This window comes from Lathyrus oleraceus, chromosome 2 (genome assembly GCF_024323335.1).
Source record: "Lathyrus oleraceus cultivar Zhongwan6 chromosome 2, CAAS_Psat_ZW6_1.0, whole genome shotgun sequence".
Lineage (NCBI taxonomy): Eukaryota > Viridiplantae > Streptophyta > Magnoliopsida > Fabales > Fabaceae > Lathyrus > Lathyrus oleraceus.
In genome coordinates this window covers 396,869,031-396,887,462 of record NC_066580.1, presented here as the reverse complement: position 1 = coordinate 396,887,462, position 18,432 = coordinate 396,869,031, and positions in this window count along the sequence as shown.

The following is an 18,432-nucleotide window of genomic DNA, read 5'->3' as shown; positions in this document are numbered from 1 at the left end:
TCCTTCTCCGCATAAGTCACATTATAAGAGTTGTACCTGGATTACATTAGCTTGATTAAGGTTTCTTTAATCCAATCTTTTATTTAGGAGTTCGATCTGGGCTAGCAATGAAATATGAGTGTCTAGAGTTAACACACCCTTCAATGTGCCTGTCATTTCAATCTTGACTCCCCTTTCACTTTTTGAGCGGTATTCGTTCAAGCAAACCTTCTAAACCAACTCTTTTACCATTCCTTTGGTCATGGTTCAAATGACACCTCCAACTGAAGCATCTAATAGCATTTGTGTCTGACTTATGAACCATTTGATGAAATTTTGAATTTGTTCCATGTTGCACATGTTGTGATTCTAACACCTTCATAATAATAGTTTAAACCTCTTCCATGAATCATACAAGGACTCGGTCTCTTGTTGCTCAAAGTTTGTGATCTTAGCTCTTCTTTCAGAAATCTGAGTGATGGTGAATAACCTTTCCAAAAATTTGTCTTCTAACTCTTTCTATGTACCAATCGTGCCATTGGGAAGACACAACAACCCGTAGTTAGCTCTCTCAATCAACAAGAAACTAAACAACCTCAACTTTACTTGATCTTGAGTCACACCAGTTGGTATGCACATTGAGGTTGTTTCATAAAAGCAAGCTAGATGCTCCCACGATTCACAATTCGTGTTTCCATCGAATGGATTGTCCCTTAAACCTAAAAGCGCATAATTTTTAATTTCAAAAGTAGTAGGGTAAGTGGGTACGAAGTACATAGAAATTTGCCCTACATCGGTTTGTTTGCAGTAGTCCCTCATGGTTTGAGCTGGTGGAGCCACCATGGTCGTTTTTTCTTCTTCACTTTCATTATCAGAAGAAAAAGATGAATATTCTTCTGCTAAAGCTTGTTCTGCTGAAAGTGCTTCTCGCGCTGCTTTCTGGTTTGCTCGTGCTGTCTTTTCAATCTCTGGATCAAAAGGTATTAGCTCTAATCTTGAACCTTGTATAAACAAACAGAAAAATACCTTCAGTAGCATTGCACCAAACAGAAGAAGATAAAATAAATGAAAAATAAATAACTAAATTCAAAACTAAAAATAAAATTAACAAATAAAAACAACAAAAAAAACTAAACATCGCAAAAGCGTTGCCTTGTTAAAATTACCAATAATCCTCGACAATAGCGCCAAAAACTTGATGGACTTCTCAGCAAGTGTACTGATAGTATCAAAGTAATAATAAAAGATATCCTATCCACATGGATTGTTATTTAACAAAACTACAATTGTGCAAATAATAAAAATAACTATGGGGGGTTTTTGAGTTGTTTGACGAAAATTAAACTTGATCCGAAATTAATGCGAGAAAGCGACTAGGTTTTGCGTGAATCCCTTGTTTATCCCCTGTTAATGTTTAATGCATTATACAAATGATAATGTTGTTATATTTTCATGATGAACTAACAAAACCAATGTACCCAATCCCTTGGTGTACAACTCTCTAACTTCTAATAGAGGTCTCTTATCCCTATTCAATCCACATAAGTGAAGTTAGGCATTATTACATTATGTTAATTCAAATGTCGCTACTAGTGGTATCATATCCCTATTCAACTGGTGAAAGTAGATTATTTTTGCCTAGTTCCGACTCACAGACTTAGGGTTAGTAATTCCTACTCATCTAAAATCAGATTATCAACGCGTCCACAAATTATAAGCATTGCGAATAAAGGAAATTAAATAAAAATATAACTTCAATTATCCATATAACATCAAATTAAACATGTGACCTAATAAGTTCCAAACAAGTTCATCAAACAAAACATAAACTATAGGAGTTTAACTACTCATATTGAGACATAGAAATACCAAGAAATAATATGAAGATAGCGTGTGAAATCCTTGAAGAGTTTGACCTCCAATGGCTTCTAATGCTCCAAAAATAGTCTTCCTAATGCCTTTTGTCGCCACTTTTAGTCAAAACTGCAGAACCCTTGTAAAAGTACCAAAAGTTCCCTTTCATAGCCACTCAAATGTTTCAGAAACACGTCAAAAAATCTAAATTAAAGTCTCGTCGCACCCACGATGCCTTTTATCGCACCCTTGTTACCTTTCTTTCGTGTCCACGATAAGGCCTGATTGTGCGTCAGAAATTCAGTATCTTTTTTGATCCTTTTGTTTCATATTTTTTTCCACATTTGACTTAAAATTGCTCCAAATTCTTGTCAAAAACATGTAATGACAAAGTGTCATCAATGATTCTAAGTGACGCCTATATATAAGTGTGATTTTGTGCCACACTAATGGTATGATTCATTTTATTCTTACAAGATACATCTTTCTGACATCATTGACTTTGGTAATAGAGTATAAACTTTGCAGGTACATCCAATATCCATCTACCAGAGACTCTCATTGGTGTACCAAAGAGATTTCATGCTACACTTAGTCAATACATCACCAATTTCTTGCTCCATATTGAAACAATGCATACTTTTATTAGCACATCACCAATTTACTATTCCACATGAGAATAGTGGGAATTGTTTCTTGATTCTCATGAAATTACATGTCGCATTCCTTTGAGATCCTATGTTGCGCCGCTATAAACGTTTCTCTTGGTTGTTTCAGTCATTGCAAAAAATTATAACTATCGGCAATGGTAGCTTCCATAGCAACTAGATCAACCACCCATTTCAATGTTGTTCCTGAAACTAACGTTGATGTGTCGATCCTTGTCTCCACTCATGAAGATCATGTTCTCCCCCCTAGAACATATAGTTTGAGTCTAGTGACCTCTCTGTTAAATGACAATATGCAAGATGATACAAGCCTCACCAAAGAAACATATATGGATATATCATGATGCATATGATAGAAATAGGAAAACTTACTCTACTAGTCATAGCAGTAAGTTGTAATTGTCATAATGGAATTTCAAATTATGTTATGAATAATGCAATGCATGCATGCACATGATTGCTTTTAGTGCAGCCTCACGCAGAGTATAAAAACATTATTACCTTATTATGCTAATCAAGTTGCACAAATATGGATTTCATCATCTTCTTTTCTCTTTCTTTCAAGCTTTAACCATGGAGTTTCCATGGAGTTTTCAATCTTTCAACATGGTGTCATGACCTCTCAATCTAAGAGTACATAGTTTTTACAACTCATGGCTCCAGATAAATGCCAAATTATGGTGAATTTATGCATGAAAAAAGGGCACTTATTAGCTTGATTCTTTGGATTCATGAGTCAAAACTTTAACTTATGTGTAAATATTGTATATATTGATCATTTGCAACTCATTTTATAGGTATGTTTGCATTGGAGGAACTTTGGACATTAAAAGCGGAAGAAATAACTTCAAGATGCAATTTTTGGAAATCAATGCTTTAGATGGGGCTTAGCGCACTCAAAGCACGCTTGGATTTGCTATGGCAGGAGCTTCCGCGCTTAGCGTTATTAAGGCAGTTTAATGTGTTTTCTGGATTTGGCGCTTATCGCCAAATTTGGGGCTTAGCGCGGTCTGCAACTTTTTCTTATTCTATAAATAGCTTTGCACTTCAGATTTTTAGATAGATATTACATTTTGGAGAGAGAGAGAGAGAGAAACTTAGAAAACAACAACAAGGGGTGTTTCTTGAAGATCGAAAGATGGGTTCGCATCAATCGTTGGGAAATAATGATTGATGCATGTTCATCTTCATTTTTCTCTTTGTATCTAGCTACCATGAGTAACAAAATCTATTTCTTGTTGGGATTGAATGTAAGTCCGTCGTAACAATATGTATTTTTATTGATCATGGTGTTGTATATAATCTCTTTATGAATCTATATCGATGTTATCCTTATTTACTTATTTTACATATTGATTTGAACTGTTATTGAGAAATACTCTTCGAATCTCGATCTAGGATAATCATCAGTTAGATGTTAAACTCTAGACATAGATTTAGATTTAACATTCACTTAAGTATCGAGTCTTAATGCTACCATATTGGTTAATAGGCTGAGAGATCGTCGATTCAATAATACGGTTGAACTCTCATGAGAAGTTTAGACATTAACACTATCCGCGAGCGATACATGATGATATTGATAAATTTTTAGATTGTGTATAACTGATTGGTAAATTACATATTCTATCGGTGGGTGAAATTCAATCATGAAAAGCTCTCATCTCTCTAAAACTTTATATTTCATTCATCCGTTTTACATTTTATAGCTTTAAAGCATTAAACATCTTGCAAACTTCTGCTTAAAATTATAATAATTGTTGAACGACATTGATATCGCACTAGCCCATGTGGATACGACAAAACAAATACTTACCTTTGATAGAAATAATGTAGTCAACAAAATGGCATTGTTACCGGGGACTGGCGTTTAGATATTAAAACATTGCAATAACTTTTATGTTTTTAAGCTTTGTACATTTGTCTATATTGTATATATACTTGTTTCCTATCATGTTTGCTCAAGTGTTGGTTAGGGGTAACTGCTGGTGAAAGAGTAATATCAAAACCAGGAAGTACAAACATCTAACCAAGCAAAAAGAAGCAACAAGAGGGAACACCTACTTGAAAAATGTGTCGAGCAAACGACTTAAAACAAACGCTTGTTGGGAGGCAATCGAACTTTATAAGTATTTAATAGCTTCAAATTAAGTAGTTTAAACCTTAAAGAGTGAAAGTGGATGGAAAGCTTGACAAAAAATTTATTTTCAAAATCATGGGCAGTAGAGCCGGTGCTAAGCACGCCCTGAAAAAGTTTGAGAAGCTAGAAGCAGTAGAAACCGCGCTAAGCATGGTCTGATGGCGCTGAGCATGCCCTGCTATACCAGTAAAAATTCTTTTTATTAAGCCCGCTAATCCACTTTCACCGATTCAGATTTACCCCATATCTGTGGTGATTTTTGTTGATTAAGTTGTGATTTATTTAATTCGTTTCAAGTAGATAGTATAGTAGTTTAGTTTGATTTCAAGAGTTTTAGCAAAATTCTTGAGTTTGTTCTCAAAGCTTGTTTTTGAATGGCTTGAAAAGCATTGAGTGATTATTCCAAGTTTGAATGTTTCAACTAGAAAATGCTTTGGTAATGATAAAAGCTTGAAGGATGGTACAATGTCATTGTACATGTTTATTCCTTTCTAGACCATATCATAATATGAAACTTGTAGTTTGTACAAATACCTTGTCATAAATTATTTTTCAATACTTGTTCATGATTGAATCACTTAAAACCTAAATATGAGGAAACTTAAATTGTTTACTATATGCACAGGAGACCAATAATTTGTTTTTTTTAACTCAGTTGATTTCTGTTTAATCTTGCATTTATGTTTGAAGTTATGAAAGCATGAAAATGATCAAGACAGTTTTTGATTTTGAGCACAACCACTTAACCAAAAGTAACTTACCTTGTGAGTGAGTGAGAATTCGTTAACCCCTTAGGCCTTAATGTTAGGATCCATTTGATGTTGAACTATGAAATTGTACATAAATATAAGTTCAACATTGATTTTTGTATAAATTCTAAAATCTTTTTCTTGAAACATTTAAACTATCAACCTTCAAACTATGGTTGAAATTTTGTCCTGTGCCATAGAAGATCGAGGAGCATTCATGTGAAATGTTGGTTGTATTAAAGTTGGGGAGAAAAATGTAGGTTGCTAAGAGGTTGCAAAAGAAATAAAAATGTGAAAAAGAAAAGAAAAAGAAAAGAAAAAAAGGAAAAGTCTCGGAAAGAAAAAGTGGCAAATATTTGTGTGTTAATAAAATTGTGTTCAAGGGTGTAACCATGAGCAAAGAAAATGGTAAATAAAGTTATGAATGCTCAAGAAATTGAGAATTGAATGCTCTCATAGGTTTAAGCATTTTTGTTTCAATCACCTTGAGATATGACCCTTCTTTGTTAACCAAGCCTCATTAAAATCCTTGAAAGTCCTTTGTGATTTATGATTTTGTGCTTCAATGTGCTTTGCCTAGATGAATGTAGAAGTTAATTAAGATGTTAAAAAGATTGTTGGGTGTGAGTCAAGTCCCTCATTTTTTTTCTTCATCACAATTTGAAGATGTGTGCTAGGTGTGATTCATAATTGAGCATGCATTGTCTTTGAATTTTTTTACATGAGTTTTGTATTTAGAATTTGTTTCATGATCATGGTTTGGTTGTAGTATAGTGGTAAGCATCACTTTGCTTTTAATTTTGAAATTTGAGCCATGCAATTATCTTCTTTTATTAAAAACTTATTTGATCATGAGAAGTCTTGGTAGTTGCTCTTGTTTCATTAGGTTAGTAAGACTCTTGTTTGAGGACAAATAAAGTTCTAAGTTGGGGAGAGTTGATAAGTGCCTAATTAAGGTAAATTTATGCATGAAAAATGACACTTATTATCTTGGTTCTTTAGATTCACGATTCAAACCCTAAACTTATGTGTAAATATTGTGGAAATTGATTATTTGCAACTAATTCTGTAGGTATGTTTGCATTGGAAGAGCTCTGGACTTCAAAAGCTGAAGAAATAGCTTCAACATGCAATTTTTGGAAATCAATGCTTCACGTGGGAATTAGCACACTCAAAGTATACTCAGAGTTGCTGAGGCAGGAGCTTCCGCGCTTAGCGCCATTTAAGGCGGTTTAATGCGTTTTTCTGGATTTGGCGTTAAGCGCCAAATTTGGGGCTTAGCGTGGTCTACAACTTTTTGTTTTCTATAAATAGCTTTGTGCTTCAGATTTTTAGATAGATATTACATTTTGGAGAGAGAGAAACTTTGAAAACAACATAAAAGGGTGCTTCTTGAAGATCGGAAGTTGGGTTCGCATCAATCATTGGGAAATCACGATTGATACATGTTCATCTTCATTCTTCTATTTGTATCTAGCTACCATGAGTAGCTAAATACCTTTCTTGTTGGGATTGGATGTAAGCTTATAGCTAAAATATGTATTTTTATTGATCATGGCGTTGTATACGATCTCTTTATGAATCTATATCGATGTTATCCTTGTTTACTTATTTTACATATTGATTTGAACTGTTATTGAGAAATACTCATCGAATCTCGATTTAGGATAATCATTTGTTAGATGCTAAACTCTAGACATAGATTTATATTTAACATTCACTTGAGTATCGATTCTTAATGCTACAGTATAGTTTAATAGGCTCAGAGATCGTCGATTCAACAATATGGTTGAACTCTCGTCAGGAGTTTAGACATAAACATTGTCGGCGAGCGATACATGATGATATTGTTAAATGTTTAGATTATGTATAACTGATTGGTAAATTACATATTTTATCGATGGATGAAATCCAATCCTGACAAGCTCTCATCTCTCTGAAAGTTTATTTATCATTTATCCGTTTTATATTTTGTAGCTTTAGACCATTAAACATCTTGCAAACTTCCGCTTAAAATCATAGTAACTATTGAACGACATTTATATCGCACCAGTTCTTGTGGATATGACAAAACAAATACTTACGTTTGAACGACATTGATATCGCACCAGTCCCTATGGATACGACACGATAAATACTTACCCTTGATCATAATCAAAATCCTACAGATCCTCAACTAGATCATTCTAGTCCCTTCTTCATTCATCCAAGTGACAGACCATCATCGATTAGCATTTCACCCAAAGTTAATGGCACGAATTACCATTCTTGGGCTTGTTCAATGCGTCAAGCACTTAGAGGTAAGTTGAAACTTGAGTTCATTGATGGCACGATTTATTCGATCACTGATAGTTTTTATCCATTGTACCGTGCATGGAACCGATACAATATGCTTGTACACTAATCGATTATTAATTTTGTATTAGAGTCAATTTCTCAATCCGTTTTCTTCATGGAAAACATAATTGATGTTTGGATCGATCTTAATGAGCACTTCTTCCAGGGTGATTTGGTGTGCATATCTGAATTAATGCTAGAAATATATATGCATAATTAGTCACCAAGTCCTAAACTTAATTTAATATTTTGCTTTAGTCCCTTAACTAAAAAATGTTACATATTGGTCCCTTAAAATTGTTTCATTAGTCTAATTGGTCATTTCTGTTAAATTTTCTAAAAAATTGTTAAGTTGTGCTTATGTGGCATAACAACATGGCAAAAGTCAAAATACTGAGTCAGCAATTTAGATATGGGACTAGATTGAAACTTTATAATTAGTTAAGGGAACAAAAAAACATATTTAACCAAATATACATACGAGGACGAGTTATGCAAGACATTTAGACCGTTAGATATGCTTCACTAGCCACCATTTATTATTGAAATATATTACAACTAATTACTTACAGGTTGTCGCAATTGTGATACATATTTTCATTTCATATTTGCATCAAGAATGTGATGATAATGCCAACACCCCAACAAATGACTCCCCCTATGCATATCATGGTCAAAATGATATTTATTAGCATTCAAAATGTATAAAACTAAATCCAACAAAATGTATAAAACTAATACCTTCAACTGATAATACTAACAAGAAAATGTATGACTTAATCTCCAAGAATATGTTAATATTTTATACCAATAATAAAGAGCACAACTCAAGAACTTTAGCAACCTTCATCCCAAGCTTTTGAAGCATATACTTAATACAATACATCAACCTTTAATTCACATGTAACTTAATAATAAAATCCAAATATCAATCTTTCAATAACAACTTTCCATATGAATGCTATTTTATGTGGCCTTTTAATATGAATTCTATAGATAAGAGGAAAAAAGATTAATAATCTCACTGACCTCATTTTCACTATTTCCACTAATAGATGGTCCATCACAACACCTTAATTTGGAATGATTCTAGTTAAAGAAATTGAAGATAAACACAAACATACAAAAACTAAGTACATGAAGTGAATTTAGGATCTAGTTTCCTACTTATCAATTAAAGCAAGCATAACCGTAAACAAATCTTTGCAGAAGAAAAAATTACCAACATACACAAAATTCGGATGAGAAAATAAGAGAAAGTTAGGGTTTCAACACAAATTGATAATTCTCCTCAATAAAGCATAAATTCATAAATGAGAGAAAATTAATACTCACCAAGACAAAAAACGAAGCCCAAGGCGACATGAGGAAGCACATATTAGTTTTCGTTTTCCGTTCAAAGTAGTAGTGTCCTGAAGCAAGGCTGGAGGAAGGTCTGGTGTTGGCAACTTGAAAAGACGAATGATTTGTTCCATTAGGTGGACGAAGAGATAAGGAACACAAAAACACTTTAGTTTCTCTGTTGGAGGTTGTGGTGGCCAGAATTATAAGAAAAAAGAAGGGCGACGACAGTTAGGGTTTTGGTGAGGGAGAGAGTTTATTCGTTCGTGTTTCCGTGTTTTCAAATGAATGAATTATGTTTCATATCATTCATTAAAAATATATATATATTATATTCTATTAAATAAAAAATCCATGTCAGATAATGGGAATCCATCAAGGCTGCCACCTAGCAAAAAATTAACGTTTTTTAAGAAAAATTAACGGCAGAGACCATTTCAGGTAACAAAATGGTTTTTAAGGGGGCAATATGCAACGTTTTTTAGTTGAGGGACTAATGTGAAACATTAAATTAAGTTAAGGGACCAAAAGATGCATTAGCCAAATATATAACATGTAACAAGATTCAAGGTCAGGAGCTGAATTTTACTCAGATTTCAAGATTCTATGGAGCATATACTTAATACAATACATCAACCTTTAATTCACATGTAACTTAATAATAAAATCCAAATATCAATCTTTCAATAACAACTTTCCATATGAATGCTATTTGATGTGGCCTTTTAATATGAATTCTATAGATAAGAGGAAAAAAGATTAGTAATCTCACTGACCTCATTTTCACTATTTCCACTAAAAGATGGTCCATCACAACACCTTAATTTGGAACAACTCTAGTTAAAGAAATTGAAGATAAACACAAATTCCCAAAAAATAAGCACATGAAGTGAATTTAGGATCTAGTTTCCTACTTATCAATTAAAGTAAGCATAATTGTAAACAAATCTTTGCAGAAGAAAAAATTACCAACATACCTGTAGCGATAAATTCATGATCATCAAGCTATGGATAAGCTAGAGATCAAATAACGAGAGTCGCCACCGCGCTTTTATTGTTTCCAAGGAAAAGGGAAAAAGTACGAACAAAACCCAAAAGTAAGAAGTTTTCAAATCAAAACTAATAAAATGCCAGAGATTACAGGTAAGGGGGTTGGTTACACAGAAGGAAGGTGTTAGCACCCAAAGTGTCCTAGGTACTCATAGAGAGCCCTTTTTGTGTGCATATGTATTTGGTACAAAAATGATGTTTACAAACAAATAGAATGGGGGGATGAGAAAATAATTCATTAATTATATTTTTGTGTTTGGCAAGACCTTCGGTCTTGTGCCTACGTACCAACATAAAAATGAGGGATCAAAACCTCGTAGTTCATGATACAAATTTCAAAATGGATGCATTGCTTTTAACAAAAATTAAGTTTGAAAGGCACAAAGGCCTAAAAATGGTTTGAATGAGTTAGCTCTTTTTTTGACTTTTTGAAAGTTTAAGTCAAGTATAGTTAAGTTTATTTACAAATTTGATTTAAGAAAATAAGTTTGAAAATGCAATGGCATAAGGCCAAAGTTTCTATCTTTTTGCAAAGTGGTCAAAGTTTAGAATAAAATAAGTTCAATCAAAGAAGATTTTGAAAAAGGAGGGAGAGATTTTGAAATTAAAGAAATGGGGAGAAGATGAAGGGACTAATCCTATGCACCAAATTAAAAGTTAAGAGTTGAAAAGATATGACCAAATGGGTAGCTATCCAATAGACAAGAATGTCAATAGAAAACCCAGAATTCCCTTGGACATTTAGAATCAAGCAACACACAAATGCACAATTATATTATCTTGAAGGGCAAAGGCATCAAATAAAGATAGCCACATCCAAGCTTTAGCCATTCCATGATCTTCTTCAAATTAGCCCATGTAACAAATGAATTCCACAAGTCACAGGTTCAAAATAACAGCTTCACAATGATCATGTTGCAGATGAACTCAGAGAGATCTTGAATGATGTATCAGATGAAGATTCAAATTGCAAGCACTTGGTTTCTCAATAAGTTGGCATTGGCCAAGTCCTTTAGCATAGGAATGTTGCCTAAGTTCTAAGTCCATTTGTCCAAGATCAAGCCAACAGTCCATACAAATTTTTTTTAGGGTTTTTTGTTGTTATTATGTACATTGAAGGTCAAAGACCACACAAACAAACAAAGTGTACACAAAAAAGATATATCACACAATATGGTCCAAGTGGACAAAGTGAAAATTGCATTAACATAAACAATTAGAATGATATTACCAATGACAAATGAATAAAGGAAAGAATTAAATGACATTAAAATAAATGGCTTGAAATTATAAGCTAGTTGTTAATGAGTTAGTGTCGCAACCTGAAAAATACAGTGCGCAAAAAAAAACAACCGGCGAAAGAAAAAGACAGAAGAGTCGCCACCGTGCGTTATTCATCCCAAAGGAGGGAAAGGAAACGCTCGAAGTAAACCTGAAAAAGGAAAGGACAAGACGGGGTCTCGCAACCAAATCTTGGGTTCGGGAGTCGGTTATGTGAAGGGAAGGTATTAGCACCCCTACGCATCCGTAGTACTCTACAGGATCCACTTGTGTAGTTTTCGTCTAAAGGGTGTGGGTTTATCTTGTGCTGTTTGCCAAAAAAAAAAGGTTAAATGAAAATGACTCGCGCGGATGTCGCATCCACTGCATACGTATCTCATCTGAATATGAGAATCAGAGTCTTCGTAGCTCGGCTACCTATGGGTTGGGGGGATGTGTGCTCGCTAAGACATCGCGTCTTATGCCTACGTATCTCATCTGGCCTGAGAATCAGAGCAAAACGTAGTTCGGCTAACTATGGGGTTATGGATTGGGTTTTGGACGAACGACGTCACTACGCAATCTACCGGATGCTCGACCTTTGGAGACTTACTCGCCTGTAGTAGAAGGAGTAAACGTGTGTTATGGAGAAGAAAAATCAATGAAGGGTTTGTTTGCATTGTAGGAACGCGCATGCAAAAGGGTAATGAGGATAAGACCTCATAGCTCTTAACCCTGGACAAAGGAACCTGCATAAAGTAAACACAAAAACATTGCCTCCTATCGAGGTCTTCCAGCTAGGAAAGCAGTAAAATGCGGGAAAAATGTAAAAGTACCACGCGGATAAAGATCCGAAGTAACATCAATTAGAGGAATGGGAAACCCTGAGATCCTTCCAAGCTAACATCATCAAAGAAAGTGGGTCAGTACAGGTAATCGGAATGAACCTCCAGGGGTTATCCCACAAATAAAGTGGGAAACCACGCAAGTTATCCCTGCAAAAGTCATGTGAGCCCTCACAAAAACTCAACAAAAGGGTTAGTGAAACACCATAAGCATTTTTTTCATGGGTAACAGTATGGTTTCAGAAACCTCAAACCCTGTGGCATACATTTCAGAAATCATGTGATTAAACATTCAAGGCATAGGTTTCACCCATTCATAATACATCACACATTTAGAACATTCAAATTGAAGGCGTAAAATAATGGGAATAGGGCAAACCTGATTGGAGAGCTTGATTGAAATTGAGTTGCACCCGTGAGGCCCTTCAGGGTTTGGAGGCTGCTCTGAGTTCTCTGTCAGGTTTCTCTTCAGGTTTTGTCCAGGGTTTTGTTCCAAGGAAACCTCAGAGTATTTTGCTTCTCTTCCTTTTTCTCAAGTGAAGCCTTGGTATTTATAGACTGAATTTCATGGTTTTGTGGGCTCAAATGAGAGAGACCCAAGTCCAAAATTTTTATTATATTTTATTTATTTTTTTATTATTATTTTTATTTATTTATTATTATTTTTTTTGTAAAAAATTATTATTATATTTTTTTTTCGGCTTATTATTTCATTTTTTTTTTCGGATCTAATTCTGATTGACATGATGAAATGCAATATGAAATGAATGCATGAATGAGGAGGGCAAATTTTGGGGTGTTACAGCTGCCCCTATTCAATCATCAGCTAAACCGAGTAGGATGAAAGCGAACAACTTATCAGACAAACGGGGCGAGCTGTGATTGAATACCAAAGATAGACCGAAAATTTGCGCTCCGAGAACACCACAAAAACGCGGAAATACACCGTGCTGTTTATTTTTCTTCCGATCCTCTGGCTTAATCTGGAGTTTCGATCCTCTGGCTGGATATTAATTTTGATCCTCGGGCTGGATACGATTTTGATCTTCTGGCTAGATCTCCTTCGTTTCGATTCTCTGGCTGAATCTATTTCCTTTGATTCTCTGGCTGAATCTACTTCGATCTTCTGGCTAGATCTGAATTGTTTTGATTCTCTGGCTGAATCTATTTCCGGTCTTCGGGCTAGACCTGACTTCGATCTTATGGCTAGATCTTCTTCGATCTTCTGGCTAGATCTCCTTTGTTTCGATTCTCTGGCTAAATCTATTTCCTTTGATTCTCTGGCTGAATCTACTTCGATCTTCTGGCTAGATCTGAATTGTTTCGATTCTCTGGTTGAATCTATTTCGATCTTCTGGCTAGATCTGGATTGTTTTGATGATAAATTCCCATCATTAGGATCCCACATCTGAGGCATGCGCTGGTTGACCCTCTTTTGAAATCTACACCCAACCTTCATATTAGATATGCAGCTTCGAGCATATTCCACTTTTGGGCTTCGTACATATTCTTCGGGCTAGAACATGTTGTAACGACTCCTCAATTAGACTTGCTGGGGAAATAAAGCTTGTAGGCGACTTCAATGGGGAATCTTCGAAATGACCCTCAGGCTGGATCACTGGAACACGATTCTCAGGCTGAATCTTCGAAATGACCCTTAGGCTGGATCACTCACGCTTGATCCCCTGGCTGGATCTCATGACCTTGGTTGTAAAGTAATTCTTCAGTCTGCTTGGAAGAACCTGTTTATCAGCTTATGTGTATGCTTGATATGATATGCATGCAAATGCAAATGTTATGCATGGTGTAAAAAGAAATCTGCTTGGGGAAGCAAACTCCGGTAGGGAACAGATCGCTGTATCAATCCTTGAATGCTCTGTGGGGAATGATCCGTCTGCCGGGACCAATGAGCCACCAAAAATAAATTGGCTGCTTGAAAAGTTGACCTTGCGGGGGAAGTATCAACTATGGAAACTTTTCTCGGTGAGGCTCTGTGAGGAGAGTCTGTGGGGAAAACACTTCCTGGGGAAATGTCGTAGGAAACGACCTTTGTTGGGGATATGAACTTGCTAATCGTCCTCAAGCTGGGGATTAGAACAAATCTGTTAGAAATAATCTGCTGGGGATGAGATGAACACTGGGAACACCACCCTCTTGTCCGTTGGGTATGCAACCACTCCTGCTGTTGCTAGGAAGATACAGTCTGACACAGTCAACTCCGCTGGGGATATATAGTCTGGATACTGTCAACTCTACTGGGGATAGACAGTCTGGATACTGTCAACTCTGTTGGGGAACATGCTCTGCTGAGGAGAGACTTTGTCAACCGCTTGGGGATGAGGATTCATGACTTGGCATCCGGTTCCTGTGACCTGCAACTAAAAATACACGTATACCTCGGGGGAATTACTCGGTTTGAATTCACCGTTCGGGATTAAGCACATTCAAAGCAATTTTAAATGTTTTCCTATGCAAATCATCTGCAAAAGCCACCATTATGTTCATATGCAATATGTTTTATAAAAAATTCGGACATTTTTGCAAACAAACTGATAAATGAAAAATAAAGAGGCTCTTTAACTGAATTATTCGACTCTTAATGGGGAGAAAATTTGTGCCAGGAATAGGCGAGGGTATCAGGAAGCTGATCCCTGAAAAGAGGTGATCGCTATAAAAAGAGAATTATCCTAATGGCAATGGGGATACGGGGTCCCGCCGAGTTTCGACTCTGCTATGGCTCGTATGTCCTCAAGACGCTCTGCTCATCTTGCTTTCTGAAGTGGATGATTAGTCGATCTTTAACCTTCGAAGATTGCCGGATTGAATGAAACGGTGATATAACACTGATGAACTCAAATCACAGTCATTCGCTTATTCCCTAACTTTTGCCTGGATCGCCCCCTTTTCGGGTTTTCAATCCATCGGGATACCCATTTTTGCCTGAGCCGCCCTTTTGGGTTTTCGACTCACCGGGTGTACTCTTTTTTATATCCCTAATTTTTGCCCGAACCTCTTTATTCTTTTTTTTTTGGTTCGTCGGGATGCCCTTTTTTTTTGCCTGGACTATTCTTTTTATCGTCCAGCGGGTCTATTTTACGCGAAATATTTTTTTTAACTGCGTCTGAGTTAATAGGGGACGGGAATCCTTCGCCATCCATGGTTGTTAGCATCAAAGCTCCGCCATAGAAAATCCTTTTAACCACGTACGGACCCTCATAGTTCGGTGTCCATTTGCCCCTGTGATCTGTGTTGGGAGGAAGAAATATTTTGAGTACCAATTCACCGACTTGATACCCCCGAGGGCGCACTTTCTGACCAAATGCTTTCTTCATTCGTCTCTGACCGAGATACATCAATTCTGGGTACGTAGTTCCAGCATAGCACCATTTCCCGTTGGTTTGATTGATGACCAAAGCTGAATCCCAGTATACATCCAGGGTTTTAATCTGTATATTGACGGCTTCCTCAAGTCTTAGGATACAAGCTTCGTATTCGGCTTCATTGTTGGTGCAGGGAAAAGTTATTCTGGCACCAAATGGCATATGAACCCCCTTCCGGTGTGATCAACACTATACCAACTCCGCGACCATTGACGTGGACCGCCCCATCAAACATCATAACCCATTTGGATTCAGGGTCAGGCCCCTCCTCCGGGAGTGGTTCCTCTCAATCTTTCGATTTGAGAAACATGATGTCCTCATCAGGAAAGTAAAACCTCATAGGTTGGTAATCATTAATCGGTTGCTCTGCAAGATAGTCTGACAAGACACTTCCCTTGATGGCTTTTTGCGAAGTGTATTGGATGTCATACTCTGTCAGTATCATTTGTCACCTAGTAACCTTTCCGGTAAGTGATGGCTTTTCAAAAATATACTTGACTGGATCCATTTTTGATATCAATAGAGTCGTGTGAGTCAACATATACTGTCTTAGTCGGCGAGCAGCCCATGCCAAAGCGCGACAAGTTTTCTCGAGCAATGAGTATCTTTGTTCACAGTCGGTAAACTTTTGCTAAGGTAGTATATTGCATGCTCTTTTCGACCTGACTCGTCATGCTGACCGAGCACACAACCCATTGACCTTTCTAACACAGTCAAGTACATGATCAACGGTTTGCACCTCAAATTTGCACCTCAAATTTGTAGCACCTCAAATTTGCACCTCCCATTTGTATATACATTTCATTTTTAGGTCATTAACATTGCATTCACATTGCATAGTCCATTACATCTCATCAGTCGAGACTGGTCAGGAGATTCAACTGTGCAAGAGAGCAAGAGCATTTTCCATGAGATGAAAGCCCTATGGTGGTTCCAATGAGCTTACATGACCCAAAGATCATTTTGAAGCAACCTGGCCAAGTGTTGAAGGCTCAGAAGTCCACAGTGCATGACCAAATCATCTGAGGCCCATAAAAGTCAACTGCAAAGTCAACTGTGGATTTGGAGGTGGGAAGTGATTAGAGATACTTCATTCATGTTCAAACAAGTCTCATTTGACATTTCAAACACTCACATTGAAGAATTTGAAGTCAAGTCAAGAATTTTCCAAAATAGAAAGTGACCTATAATTTGAAATTTCCAAAAATGGAAAGGTTTTGGACCAACTTCAACTCAATTTTACATCATCAAAAAAGCTTCAAATGAAATTTTGTCCAACATGAAAGTTGAAGTTATTTCTGTCCCCTTTCCAAAAAGTCCAAGATCATGGATTTATGATGTGTGGTTGAGGAGATATGATCCAATCATGGAAAAGTGTGTTTAAAAATTCAAATGGGCATAACTTTTGAACCAAGGCTCCAATTTTGGTGGTTCTTTTTGCATTTTGTTCCTCATAACATGTAGTTTCTAAAACATCCATTACATGGCATAAATTTCACTTGCATGATCATATGCTCATTCATGAAGTTTTTTGAAGGGAAATTTCTAAAATCAATTTGGTTGATCATATGCATGAAATACCAATTCCAAAGTGTGCATGGGCTATTTTTAAGTGGATTTGGGCCAGCTTTGAGCACTATTCACGCATGCATCTCATGCATGAGGTGAAAATCCAATTTTGTGCATACACCTTATAACTTGTTAATCTCAATTGGTTTTGGCTTAAACATGTTTTCAGAATGATTAACAAGGCATATATAAGGATAATTGCAACTGCATTGGCCAAAAACAAGCTTTTCAGATCTAGATCTAGAAACTTTTCAAATTTTTCTCTCAAGAAGAACTTTCAATTTTCTCACACCAAAGCCATTTCTCTTGCTGGAATCATGATCATGAAGTATTTCTGAGGAGATTTGAACGTGGATTTGGAGCAATTCGTGCCTTATTTGACCATACATGAAGCTTGAAGGTTCAATGGAAATTTCAAATTCTACTGGATTCGTGCTTGTTTGAGCTTCAATCTCTCCATCAATCATCTCACCAAGCATTGTAGAAGAGATTTGAGCCATTGTTGAGCCTTGTAGCACGAGTTTCCACTTGCTGTTCTTCAAGAGGTCAAGTTTCGATCTCAATTATTCTTGAATTCATTATGATATTTGTGTAGATCTTTGCTTGGTGATGATTCTGATATAAAAATTGAGTGAAATGGTGCATTATCCATGAAGTTATGCGTGTTTGAAAGTTTGATGTCAATTTTGATTTTCTTCGATTCAAGCTTGTTATGATGTTTTAGCATGATTTGATTGTTGATCTTTAATGTACATGGAACAAGGATTCGATTGATGTAATTATTTTTGATTTCTGGAATGGTTTTGAAAAATTTGGAAATATGTTCATCGTCTTCAAGAGGAAGAAGATGAAGATCATGTCATTTTCTAGAATTAGCTACGATGTTCATGATTAGCTACGATTTTGCTACGAACTTCAGGATTAGCTATGAATTTCTGGAATTCTTTTCCAGATTTAGGGATTTAACCAAAACGCTGTCGTTTTGGCAGCGCGCGCTCAAAATTCAAATGTGGACCAGGTTCGATCCTGGCCGAGCGCGCTTATTCAAATATTCATCATTTTTCACATATTCCCTCCTTATTTCATGCCATGTACATTTTTGAACTTCAAATTTTTTTCCAAACTTCATAAAATCATAACAAATTGAAAAATCATCCAATTTGATCCCAATTTTTTGCAAAATGCTCCTTAGAATGTCTAGTTTTTAATGATCATGAATTTGCAAGTTGTGCTTCGCTGGAAAATTAATTTGCCCTAGGA